This window comes from Crinia signifera, chromosome 9 (genome assembly GCF_055691185.1).
Source record: "Crinia signifera chromosome 9, ASM5569118v1, whole genome shotgun sequence".
Classification (NCBI taxonomy): domain Eukaryota; kingdom Metazoa; phylum Chordata; class Amphibia; order Anura; family Myobatrachidae; genus Crinia; species Crinia signifera.
Genome location: NC_139225.1, coordinates 74,886,929 through 74,901,317, shown reverse-complemented (window position 1 = coordinate 74,901,317; position 14,389 = coordinate 74,886,929). Strand labels below are relative to the sequence as shown.

Below are 14,389 nucleotides of genomic sequence, written 5' to 3'. Positions count from 1 at the left end.
TATGAAGGTGATGCCCAGGAAGATGAACAGTCTGCATCCATCTGCATTAAGTTCAACGAAGATGCATCAGATCTGTCCTTCATTTTTGGGATAGGCAGACTCAAATACCAGTGCTCTAAGCAGCTACTATTTGAGCCTAATTCAGGTTCATATGCAGATTTGTGAAAATTGCTATTTGGCGATTTGGGGCAATCTGTGCATTGCGGGAATGCGGTCCAGACAACACAGTTGTGTTCGGGCTATTTGTGGAGCAAGCAACAGAGGCTGCATGACATCACACACAGTCGATGTCGCCTGAAAAATGTCCGTCTGGCAATTGGCTACACAGATAGGCTGCACAGACAGGTGACTAATCTTACTATGTCAGCACTTCGCTGTATAGAGAGAGGGACCCAGCACGAGAGGCAGTCCTGCCCGCATGCTAGAGGCATCTTCACAAAGCTACTATTGAAGCTGAATTAGGACCTATGTACAGAAATTTTCCTAGTCATATCTCTTAGCATTTTACAAAGGCACACAATTGGCCACATGAAACCCAAATCACCAGTCAGTCCAAACACATATACTTTCTCCTTTCTCATGACCACTGTTGGATGAAGCTCTATCCACTTTAGTACATGCTTCACCCAAGTCCCCAATATGTGGCTGACAATGACCAAACTAATCATTCAAAAATAAAATTATATATTTCTTAAACCAAAGAAAAGTAATTTTTTTCAATATATGTAATGGTTAGCATTTCTTTCTCACAGCACTGAGGTTATGGTCTCGATTCCCACCATGGCCCTAACTGTGCATAATTCTCCCTATGCTTGCTTGGGTTTCCTCTGGGTACTCCCCTTTCCTCCCACAATACAAAAATATACTGGTAGGTCAATTTTCTCCAAACAAAAAATCCCTAGAACTAATGTGTGTGCGTGTACATGTGGTAGGGAATATAGATGGTAAGCTCCACCGGGGCAGGGACAGATGTGAATGTTCAAATATTCTCTGTAAAGCGCTGCAGAATATGTGTGCGCTATATAAATAACTGATAATAATAATTAAATAATACAAATGATCATTTTTATTATGTTTGAATTGGAGTGTATTCACAGTAGGTAGGAATTGATTTTTGGATTGGGGCATGAACGTCGCCAATGTGGTCAGTTTGAGGGCCCATATTCAAAGTTGCTTTATAAAGACACCTGGGGAGCAGAGTGATGTACTCACATGAATTGCAAGCACAGCTGGTGAGCATCTAGGAACAAAGATTACTGATGTCATTTGTCATAGGTCATGGACAGAGCATTCTCTAGCTACTTATCACCATTGTCTGATCTGCTTTCATTCTAAATGCTCCTTCATATTGCAAAGCCTTTGTTCCAATGGACACATAAAGGAGTCCTAAAAGCTGCCTCCAATAGTAAAACCTAACATAAGTAATGGTAAGAGCAGAGCTAGTGGGGTAGAAAACTCAGGATAAAGAGAGCCTAAGCCTGTGTCTACAGCCAAAATTAAATACCCAACTTAATCCACATTTGCCCATGAAATTCCAGGTAATTCCAGCAGAACGTGATCATTACTGATCCCAATCCTAACCCCAAACACACAGGAGAGTAAATTGACCATTAAATCACCATTCAGAGATTGGGACACCTTAATTATGCCAAGTGACATTGTCCACAATATTAGTCAGCCCTGTCTGTTGTCTGACCAGTAGCATTTATCACCTTGTCGACACTGTGTTGATAATGTTACGGTTAACACTTCATATGTATTCCCTGAGATTCTACTAAAGGTTCTGACCTGGACATACAAGAAAACATTTTTCACGATAGACATTTTTAATGCGGATGTGCAAAGTAAAATATAATATATTCCGCCAAATGTAATACTTTTCTATTGCCAGGATATGGACTCACTTTTCTATTGCCAGGATATGGACTGATACCAGCCCAACCTGGCAAAGAGCTGGAAGCAGTGCACTGCTTCCTGGTTCAAGTCACTGAGGGGCAATGGGGAGGAAGCCTTTTCCATAACCCTACCTGTCAGTGCAGTCCTTACACAAAACTTGCCTACTCTTACGGATCAGCTGGAAGGCTCATAAAAATCGTGTGACTCTACCTACTTTCCATAAGAGTGGGTAAGTCTCGCAGATGGTTGGCGTCCCCCGCACCGCACATACCCCCCTCCGTTGGAAGGGGCCGATTAAGCGATTTGCGCAGAATTGCATCATCAAGGCATTGCCAGGAGCACAATGATGTGATTTCAAGGACCTGCCCATGCTCCACTCCTTAGCATCATCGCACCTGCTGGTACACCCCCCGCATGCCAACCTGGCAGCAAGTATGCCTTACACTTTACGATGAGCAATGACTACACCATGTGTTTACTATACATTCATCTTGTAAAGCAGAGGCGCTTGCAGCAGAATGATTTACCCTTTGTCTAAATTAAATCTATTGATTACAATCCATAACAAATCAGAAATGGAACCTTTAAGTCAGGCACGGCTGAAAGTCTATATCACTTTTTGCAGGAGTACAGTTCTGCAATATTAAGAAACATTTCCAGCCACCTAAATTTACTTCACTGGAGACAGAAAATCCTTAATAATGTCTGCAGGTAATTACTGCTCCTGACTACAATTGACGCCCGGGTGGCAACAGGCAGGTGGAGATAATGTGTTATCCAACAGGACACACATAATAACAGTAGGGTGATAGCTATATTGGCAAACTGCTGTGAAAGGCACTCTAGACCTCAAATATGTCATTTTATAAGAAAATTGTTGTTCAAAATAACACAATACCTAGGTGAAGGATTTGTATATATATATATATTCCCACTGGGTGCTGCATATGTGAATCAACAAAGGAAATATTAAACTATGCAGAAGAATATAATATATAACAATCATATTAGCATTAGCATGCTGCTAAGACACCACATGTCCCTATAATATTTGGAGCCAAAAGAAATTCACTATCTGTCATGTTCTTAATCACAATTTACTACTTACACATGAAATTCAAGGTTAAGTTCCATGTAATGGTATTGTTGCTTATATCAAAGCAGCTTGAAGGAAGCTTCGGAGAACTGAATAGATTATTTTCTATTTGTGAGAATAGCATGGTAAAGTAGAAGACTACTGACCAACAATCAATAGTCTCCTTCCAGGGGGTGACACCAAAATGCCGGCTCCTCTGTCGTGACAGAAGCCAGGTGCTGCAATGTGAAATTATCCTGAAGAACTCAGATCCTGTCCCTGAGGAGGGGTGGACAGTGCAGACAGAGTCTCTTGGGTAGGAAAGCCAATACCGGAATCGGGATATGCTGGATCCCAAGATTTAGCTCCAAGAAGTCTGGAATTTTAGCGCCTGGATTGGAGGCTTCAATCCCAGGATTCTGGGATCACTAACAGTGGAACCGCCGTCCTCAGCAGTGGTGCAATCATTGTAGTCTGACTTCTTCATAGCTATTTTATTGGCCTGGGAAGCTATTCGGGCTGCTCAGACACGAACTGACCATCACCTATAAATGTCTATGTGGCAATGTGACATCATAGGTCACGCAGATGCACGCCAGCCCCCACACAGAGTGCATTGCACTCTTCTGATTTGCACTGCACATGGAGACTCTGTGCACTGTAGTGCTAGTGGTGAAGTGAGTGGCTGGTGAAGAAGGGACTGGGGGAGCTCCTCAACTGCGTGTGAGTCAAGGTCTCTGGTTCTACAAGTGACACAGTGAGATGTCTGACAGGTGAGGTCAGGGTCATTCTTCAGTTTGTGTCCTGGACAATGAATCATGAATGTAGGTTTTATTTTTTCCTTTAGGGGGCAATGGGGGTTATACAATTCTTTGCTGGATGTTATATCTGGAACATATAGACCTGGTCAGTGGCGTAACTAGGTTTTGGGCGCCCCCCCGCCGGTAAAGGGAGGGCGCCCGGCGCCCGCCCTGCCAACACCCGCCACCCATGCAAACCCCCCCATCCCCCGCAGTCTTACCTACTTTCAGTACGTGCTGATCCCGGCTCCCTTCTTCTGCTATGAGGACCACCACAAAATGTCCGCCACCATACAGCAGACAGTTTCAGAGAACAGTCTGCTAAATGGGGGCGGACATTTTGAGGTGGTCCTCATAGCAGAAGAAGGGAGCCGGGACCAGCGCGTACTGAAGACAGGTAAAGACTGCGGGGGATGGCGGCGGGGTGTAACTATAGCACTGCAGCCCCCGGCGCCTGCACATGCACAGCGCCCCCCCCCCCCCCCCCCCGCGCGGTCACCGGGGCTACGGTGCTATAGTTACGCCACTGGACCTGGTCTGATACTGTCCCCTTACCCTGCTGCATACAGTCAGTGTATGCAAGAGTCTAGAACAGCTACTTCAGTAGGCTTTGTTGTGGGTACAATTCCTGGGATTGAGATTATTTCAATACTGAATCCTGGGTTGAATTTAACCCCCTATGGAATTAAATGTTGGGAACTCCTGTGTGTGTGCTAATCGGGTAGGGATGCTGGGAACTCCCGTGTGTGCTAATCGGGTAGGGATGCTGGGAAGTCCTGTGTGTGCTAATCGGGTATGGATGCTGGGAACTCCCGTGTGTGCTAATCGGGTACGGATGCTGGGAACTTCCTTATGTGCTAATCGGATAGGGATGCTGGGAACTCCCGTGTGTGCTAATCGGGTAGGGATGCTGGGAACTCCCTTGTGTGCTAATCGGTAAGGGATGCTGGGAACTCCCGTGTGTGCTAATCAGGTAGGGATGCTGGGAACTCCCGTGTGTGCTAATCGGGAAGGGATGCTGGGAACACCCATGCAAACTAATCGGGAAGGGATGCTGGGAACTCCCATGCACACTAATCGGGTAGGGATGCTAAGAACTCCCGTGTGTGCTAATCGGGAAGGGATGCTGGGAACACCCATGCACACTAATTGGGAAGGGATGCTGGGAACTCCCATGCACACTAATCGGGTAGGGATGCTGGGAACTCCCGTGTGTGCTAATCGGGTACGGATGCTGGGAACTTCCTTATGTGCTAATCGGATAGGGATGCTGGGAACTCCCGTGCACACTAATCGGGTAGGGATGCTGGGAACTCCTGTGCGTACTAATCAGGTTGTTCCTATGAAGCTGCACCCCTTGTAATGATGGCACAAGGTGTCAGCAAGCACAATGCCATCACAGTGTATAGTAAAGCATAGAAAATACTTTTTGTTAATTAATAAATTAACCGGTTAAATAAAGTGGATATGTTAAAAGATAATTTAAACTACATAAGTCTAATGCTGGTCACATGCTTAAACATTACTGGTGATATGGGTCCTATATTTCAGTATAGTCATTGCATGATAATATTCCCATATAGAAATATATCAGACACCATGGTACTGTATATATAGTCAGAAAGTCAAATTCTATGTGGACCCAGTGATCAAGCATTGAGTAGCTGGGTCTCATCAGAGTTGGCCAACCATATACTGTATGTGAACAATACGTACAGATCCTGTCACTTGGCAGGTAAGCAATCTGTGCAGCCATCTTAACAACATTTCAATAATAATATTATTGTTACTGTTGTGTTCTAGGACAGGCCATGCTTTTTTAGACTTTTCTAGCTCATATAGGGCCTGATTCAGACCTGATCGCTGCTGTGGGAATTTGCAGAGGTCTGAGATCAGATAGCCATTGCTCAGACAGAACAAAATCCTGCTCCGTGCAAGTCTATGAATAACTTGCTAATGGATCGCTGATCTGCAAATCAATTCACAACTCACACACTATCAAATGATTTTCCCAGTCTGTGCAAGTGTCCGGAACTCTGACCCTAACACAAGTCTGGACAGAGACAGGCTCATCGAGACCGGAGCTGACATCACAGACCCTCTCTGAAAACGCCTGGGCACGCCTGTGACACTCTCAGAAAATGACTGGCTACTAGAGTACCTCCAAATGGCAACTTTCTGTTCAATCAAACTGTGGGGTGATTGTAAATAGATTTATCGCTGGCTTTTTTTAAAGCTGTTTTGGTGTCTCCTGTGCGAACTGCAATCCACACGCATGCACAGTCTTTCCATAATAGATCGGCTTGTGACTTTGCACAACAGCCATCGGGTCTGATAAACCCCCATAGTCAGTTTTTGTAAGGTGTTTAATATAAACAGATATTTAATTTTGTTTTTACAGTAAAGAGAAAGTGAAGACAAGAATTGGGCCCAAGAAAAATGAGCAGATAAAACATGTGACCAAGAAGCTTACAAAACAAATGTCCCATCTGCCAATGACCAAAAATAGGTGAAGCAGCAAGAACTCAGACACTGTGGGTGAGATTTAATGGGATGAGAGATTCAGAAAATGAGAGACTTAGTGAGAAATCTCCAGTTTTTTTTAAAGCGGCAATCATTACACTTCAAAATCAAACTGGTTTAGCAGTGCAAATGATTGCTGCTTTAAAAAACCTGGAGATTTCTTACCAAATCTCTCACTTTCTGAATCTCTCATCCTATTAAATCTCACCCTTAAGGTCACATTACGGGATGTAACCAGAAAACACTAACTGGTTTTGCTGACCTCAAAGTTACAGTAAATCCAAAAAGTTGCCTTTTACATTTATATGCTATTTCCTGTAGATGTAAGGCCACAAAGTATGATATAATAACATAAATACAGTATGTTTGTGAGGATTTATTGCAAGTGTTTATGTATGTAATACTGCTTATGCAATTCAATACAGTGTTATTTCCTATTGTTGACCTTGATTTAATGTTTTTAGTTATTAGAGCACTGCTTCTATTTTTTTAGCTTAATATATTGTTGGCTAGGTAAATCACACAGAAGTTTATATGTGACAGCTGCTAACTGCCCTCAACTTTTAGAATGAAATACACAGTTTGTACAGTATATCAATATTCAAGTTATACTTCAAATCAATTACTCATTGTTGGCAGATACATAACAATGAGAAGCCATTGAGCCATTTGTGTCATTTCATTTTTCTATTCAGACTTATTAAGGCAAATTTACTAAAGCTTCTAAAAATGAAAAGAGTTGATGTTGCCCCGATTCTGTGGGGAAAAATTACTAAGATGGGAGTTCTATTTCAAATGGGAAATTGCTACGTGCAACCAATCAGATACTATCTATTATTTTCTAGAAGGTGCTAAATAAATAAGTAGTAGATTCTGATTGGTTGCCCATAGCAACATCTCATGTGAAATACAGTAGAACTCCCATCTTAGTAAATTTCCCACTGTCTATCATTTTCTAGGGTGCAATAGAGAAATCATAGACAGAATGTGATTGGTTGCTATGGGCAACATCACCTATTTTAGAAACTTTAGTACATTTACCCCATTGAATTTAAAAAAAAAAAAAAAATCTTTAGGTCCTTTTTTATTTTACAAATAAGGCTAAACATAAGCATAATCAAGAAGATAAAGTATATAGCTGCCTACCTCACATTAAATGTCAACACACTGCTTTTTTGCTATTGTTGCAAGGACACAGATTACAGTTAACTGAAACAAGACTCTGGGGACTACTTAGAAGACTCCATTAGCAATGTCAAACTTTACTTCAGAGGTTATAATGCATTTTAATGGGCTGACATATAAGTTATGAAAGATAATCTGTAACAAAAGCCTTCAACATTTACTGATTATTAACCCTATTTATTCTTGGTACACATTTATCATATCATCATTTTTGAAAGACGGCTCACCCTTTCTTTGACCACACCCTTGAAAATACAACGCATAGACAATCTAAACAAGATAGCAGGTTTATTGCAGAAACCTTTATAGTACATTATTTTTCATTCATTAGGAGGTATTCAATTGGGGCCACATTTTTCACGTAGCTGAAAAAATCAGGACTTTGCAACATTTCTAGGTCGAATTTCCATTTGAATTATTGAGTTACAGTGACAATTTTTCACCTAGGCAAACAGTTCGGCACGGTTGAAAAACAAGTGGATCAGTGAATTACTAGCCCATCCACGCATTTTTTTGCAAAATTGCATGCGTTGTTGCCATGCTTTTAATCAGTGAAAAGTGACATCGCATTGGTGAAAAAGGACATAAAAACGCCTGCAATTGAATACACAGGAATCAAAAATTAATTGAATACCCCCCTTATTGGCCAATTCAATTAAGTGCACATTGGGTCATGCAAGCCGTAATTCAATTCCATACTCACATTGCTCTTTTCTGAGGAAATTTGCAGGTTTATAATATTATTTGCACCTCCTTGAGCAGATAAAAAGTTATGGTTGGATAAGGATATTTTAAGTTATCACTGTCGGGACAAAGTGCAGATTAAGCGGCTGCTTAACACCATGCTTGTGAATCTGACCACCCGCTTCCCCCACAGCTTTAAACACTTTAAGCAGAAAATTACACTTTCAATCTCCGTCAGATCACCAAGTTTTTTCAGATATCATTATTTTCAGATATCTTTCCTTGGAATGTACATACTAGTGATCTAAACTTTTCAGGGTTCTTAAATAAATTAATTCAGGATCTTAAATGATTACATAGCATAGTGTCGTAACTCATTATTTCAGGCTATTGGATTACTGGCTAGTTGGCTTCCAACAAACATGAAGAGTAAGGAGCTGCATGCAGAGTTGAAAAGCAAGTTATCTGTAATTGCTCCTGTACTGTGTGTTCATTGCTACATGCATTACATTAACCCACATGCTAATTTGTACGCGCCTCCATGGCTGGTAACGCTCATCTGTGTACTTTGTTTTATAGCAGTCATCATTAGTGCCAATTTATACCAGCCTTTTTTGGTGCAACGTACATGCCTGAAAGTTGGAATAGTGACACTCTGCACAGCCCGCAATGACATGCCCTCTCTGAACTATGTACAATTAGCCTATGCACAAATACCCCACTATAACCCAGTTATGCCGCTTAGGTTGGAAGTGTAGAGGCAATTGAGTTGTATAAGACACTATGTCGCCCATAGTCGGGTAGGCACTGCTTCAAAAGTCTTTAGTTAACAAAAAGTAAAAATAAAGTGGGATGTTTTGCAGGGAATGGGTGTGGTCACGGAATAGCACCATTCCACATTACACTGCACAGTAGGGTTCGTTATTCACATTATACCACATAGTAGTGTATGTTATTCAAATTATGGCACAATAAGTACTTTTTATACATGTTACACCACATAGTAATGACCTTTTGCACATTATGCCACATTGTAAAGCTCCTTAACATATTACACCACAGTAGATCCCTTATACATGTTATGCTACACTGTAGTACCCATTCTACAGGATACGCCACACATTGTGTCACACATAATGTCAAATATTGCATTATACCACTGTAGACTCTTATAAACATTATGTCACCGAAGGTATTAACATTCTGAACATTCCCCCTCCTCATTTCTCCTTCTTCTCATTATCATTCCTCATCATCATTGTTTCTCCCCACCTCCTCATTATCATTCATCCTCCATATTGTACTATCCCAAACCAAAAGGGAATGGCCACTAAAACTACTTCCTCCCTTAAATGCTTTGTAAATTATTGCATCTAACAAACCAATTTCTACTATTTGCATGTGAGTAACTAGGCAAATATATGTGTCTCTCCAAACTCTTGAAAGAACAACTCTATCTACCAATCTCCTCCCTTTAGAATATGCAAAATATTGCATCCCTGCAGATACAGTGATTTGCATGTATATATATATATATATATATATATATATATATATATATATACTCACTGCATAAAATCATTCACATTTCTACACAATCAGTAAAAAAAATCTATCATTAATCCTTGTTTGAATTCAGTGACATGAAAACTGTTTTGAGGAGCATAACCTTGTGTTAACAATATGGTGGATTGCTCTAGAAATTGAGGTTTTGTTTATAGATTTAACTGTGGTTAAGCATGCCAATATCATGCTTAAAATAACATGTATATTATTAACATGTATTTTACCTATGATTTAATGTAGTGATTATTGTATACATAATTGTAATAAGTATTTTATTGTATTTACTGATTTATTTTATAATTAACCTAATTTTAGTATTTTGTTTACATGTGATTGTGTTTACATGTGTTTTGTTTACATGTGATTGTTTATTAACATAAACATTTGACTATAGTGAAGTTTAGCCTATTGGTGTGTACACACGGTAAGATATGGCTTCCGATGTTGCCGATATAGTGAACATCGGAAGCCATATTGCATGCAGATCGCATGCTTTTTTAGGGCTTGTGAGCCTGATGCGCTGCTGATGCGCGCTCCCGTGTGAGCGCAAATCGGCAGCCAGATAGAGAGGGCAGACAACACTATATAGTGCAGATCTGAATTTGTGCCACTCCATGCATGTCGTGTGATGCGAGTCCCGATGCCATCTGATCGCATCGGGACTCGCATACCACGGCATATCGCCCCCGTGTGTACACACCATATGACTTAGCTCGCCACACAAAATAACATGCTACACAGGATCAGTAAAATGATTAAAATGCATAGTAAACAGTATGCAATCTTTTCAGATGATCACCTACAAAGTTTAATAACACTTAACTGTGCAAAACACTTAAAAAAAATGTGGGTAATTGTTTTTTTTTAATTTGTGTATGTTCTAACTTTATATTTAAATGTGTATTTATTCTAGCAAACCCTTCAGTTGTCTTCATCTGTGAACAAGTAACGGCCCTGGTCTGTTTTCAAAGGTGAGAACCAAGATACTCTCATTTAAACGGGAACCCTTTTATTTCATAACTGCTCACAAGCACACGGGCCAGTCACTGTCCTTTACATTATGGTTAACTATTTCAATAAAAATGTAACAGTGGGTAATGAACGTGTCAAATTAGCTAGTTTATATTCATTTCACAGAGGTAAAGCAAAGAAATGCACAAAATTGTGGCAGTCACATTGTCACATTCCTACAGTGCATCTTGTTAGATTTGAAAAGATTAAAAAACTGTTTAACAACCCAATGCTTTGTTATATCTTACAGCCTGTACAACAAATACCATGGTCTTTATTCATAAATATGTCCAATTTTCCAATGCAGAAAACGCTGCATGAAAAGGGTTAACACTAGACAGAAATCTGAAACTGTTACTGAATGTTCCCGGTGGAGATTTCCATTGCACTTGACACAGATGGTTAATTGTATTAGCAACCAAATTTTTCTCTGGTATCGATTCCAAACAGTCATTCACTTGGGTGACTATTTGCCAGCTACCTCGTTAATATGTAAATGATCACTACCCCATGTTTCTATTTTGGCATTATTTGGAGTTCTGGAATATCATTTTTGCCCAGTAAATCACTGCATGGTTGTAACCGCTCCAGAGAAATTCATTATTTCAGATTGTAGGCAGAATGTATAAGGAACGGATACATGAGAACACAACGTGAAAGGAAGGAGAGGGAACAGCAATGGCCTTTGGCAAAGACAAAATTCACTTGTATCCCACATTACATCTAGGATATTACAAGCGCTAAGAGGAATATATTATGCATAAATGACAGTTTTAAGATCGTTTTTTGTAAATTGCGATTTAACAAACCTCTACACCAAACATGACTCACTTATTGATGCTCACATAAGGCCTGTAGTAAAAGGAGCATGTTTGTGCATGAAATATCACTTGGCGTGAATGAGTATGGTTCCATCCAACTCTCTTTCCCTGAATGCTATAGGTTGTTCAGATAGAGGCCCACGGGATGAATACGGACTAGCAGGGCATTTTTCATGCTCCTACATTGCAAAATGGCCCCTGTAGATAACATATTCAATATCAATTGGCAATCAGGTTCTCCTATAAAAAAATGTTGTAGGTTGTATATCTGTTTGTATTGACTATATGAAAATCAGCACAGTACCAACAAATAGGTCTGATGTTTGACACTTATTACATTATTATTTTAATATTCCTAATTAGTAATTAAGTAAAGATATTTCTATAGCAGCTAATAAAAGGGTTTATAGAGAACGTGCGGTTTATGTATGCGGTCATACAGAAACCGCAACAGCACGATACACACACTATACAATAGTTCTGTAACTTTACATTTTCAGATATTTTACAGCTATTTTTTCCTTTATCATGTGCAGTGCATTCCAAATATAATACATACATAGGAAACTGATTTCAAAACAATAAGTCAATCATTTTAAGATCCAACTGTAAAATTATACTTTTACCTGGGCCGTGTGTGTGTATATATTCCTATATCTCTTTACTGTATGCAGGACTATGCAAATACACATATAGACTACATTATGGTACCCAAATACAGTATTTTGTACTAGCTGCAGGCAATGCTTGTTCAATTACAGGTAAACTTTACAACACAAAGCTATTAAAAGTAACAGCACTTTCAACTCCGTTATTCCCACCCTAGTATCCATGTGTTAAATTTACACATAAAAATAAATAAGTAAATAATTAACAGACCTCAATTACAGACACATTTAACTCTTGCCATTTATGTATAAATACCAAAACGTTATTTTATGTTGTATAAATAATGACTGTTTCTGTATTCATCCAACCCACCCACCCATAGCACATCTGCAAATAAGCATGTATGTCTCCTATGCAAGTCAGAACCAGAATGTCATGCAGATAAAGTAAATGTCAGGCAGAAGCGCTCAGTAAACCTCTGTGCAGAGGATGAACCCTGGAGAAAAGGCTTTTTGGGAAATGTGAGAGTGGCCCTAGTAACTGAGTCGCTGCATAGGGGGAGCACGCCTGCTCTGGTGCTGACATCTTACTGTGCCATTACGATACTACCATTTGTGCCAATTAGGCTAAGTTGATGTGAAAATTTGAGACTAAACTGGCACATCCAATCATATGGTCAGTAATAGATTAGACAATACAAACAGGGGAAACCGAATATGATCCATTGTGAATGCTACATCTGCATGGGGCCTGGCCACATTTCTTGGTCCTGTACAGAGGTACCAGCCAGGAGAGGCCTTGGCAGGCTTATGTAGGGGGTGGCAGGAAGAGCCATCTCCCACACCCTGCTGCTGTAGCTATAAGAGGATGCTATAGGATGAGCACTTACCTAGAAGGCAGGGTGGCATGGCTGGTGCAGGGGCTCTGGAAGCTGGTGTGGAGGTGGCTGCAGGATGTGCCCCCTCTCTCTCTCCTGGCTCAGGATCTGGAAGGATGGATAAGGGTCTCTCCTGGAGCAGTGATGAGCAGGAGCACCTGTGCTGGCTCAGTGGCGTGTGCTCCCCTGGCTCAGTGAGTATTCTTCCCCCCACCCCCACCCCTCTGCAGCAGCAGCAGCAGCAGCAGTTAGTGTGGCACACAGCGGCGGCGCTGGGCTGGGAGCCCCGGTTGCAGCAGGTGGATTCTCCTCCCTGTCTCTGCTCCTCCTGCAGGATGCAGCATCCTCTCCGGCGCGCACAGCCCTTTGTGCATCACCCTGCTCTCTGCTGCATCTCCCCAGAGGAGGAGGAGGAGGAGGAGGGAAGGGGGGATGAGGACTCCGTGCACCTCACTCTTCCTTATGTGTACGATGCAGCATCGTCCTCCTCGTTACTTCTTGGTGTCCTCTGCCTCCCTCCTCACACGGTGCCTGCCGCCGCCGCTGCCATTGTTTCTCCTGTTTCCTAGGATGATTTTAGGGATCGTGGATCCGGAGGCGCGCAGCGACCTGTCATAAAGGGCGCGCACCCGGAAATCGGGAGCGCGCGGAGAAGAGGGGGCTGCCGCGGGTGCACGCGCAGAAAGGGACCATAATGAGGCAGCAGCAAAGGGGATGGGGACTGGGGGGAGAGGATGGAGGGGGTAACACAGCAGAACATGCTTTAACCCCTTGTGTGGGGAGAATGTGCTAGCTTGTGTTGGTGCTTTATAAATTACTAGTAATAATGACACAGATCACAGTTCTGACTGTATTTTTGCACTAATCCAAAATGTGCAATGGATAGTTTACCTTAGTATTACTGGAATAATCATAATTCATCTAAGAATATTTGGTGATATCAAATATACTGTTTGAAGGAAATAGAAGTATCATGAAAAAAAGTTTATGCCTGGTGCCCAGGGATGGTGAAACTTGTATATCAGTTTTTCTCCGCAGCCATGTCACTATACCAATATAAACTGTGTAAACTATAGATTGCAAGCAGGGCCCTCCTACCTCTACTTCCATTTGTAAAGCACAACAGAATATTCTGTGCTATATAGGAAACTGTTAATAAATAAATAATGAAATAAAATAAATGAAGCAGAAAATCTGTAAAAATTTGCATAAACCTATAATAAGAAAAAAGTCCTCAATGAGCCTAGTGGACCACACTCTTGTTTCCTTTGAACCTATAACTACAGGAGATTCCCTAAAGGTCCATACACACTGAGCGTTTTTTCCCTCTGCCCAGCGATTC

The 14,389-nt window shown here is 41.2% G+C and overlaps 1 protein-coding gene across 5 annotated transcripts in view; it reads right to left on the bottom strand.

Annotated features, from left to right (window-relative positions):
* Positions 1–13,681, bottom strand: part of NEXMIF (neurite extension and migration factor) — a 371,829-nt gene extending 358,148 nt beyond the window's left edge. For all 5 annotated transcript variants that reach the window (XR_014460689.1, XM_083159249.1, XM_083159251.1 and 2 more), the window contains exon 1: positions 13,060–13,681. The gene's annotated coding sequence lies outside the window, so the exon portion shown is untranslated. The remainder of the gene's footprint in view (positions 1–13,059) is intronic.
* Positions 13,682–14,389: the final 708 nt, after the last annotated feature.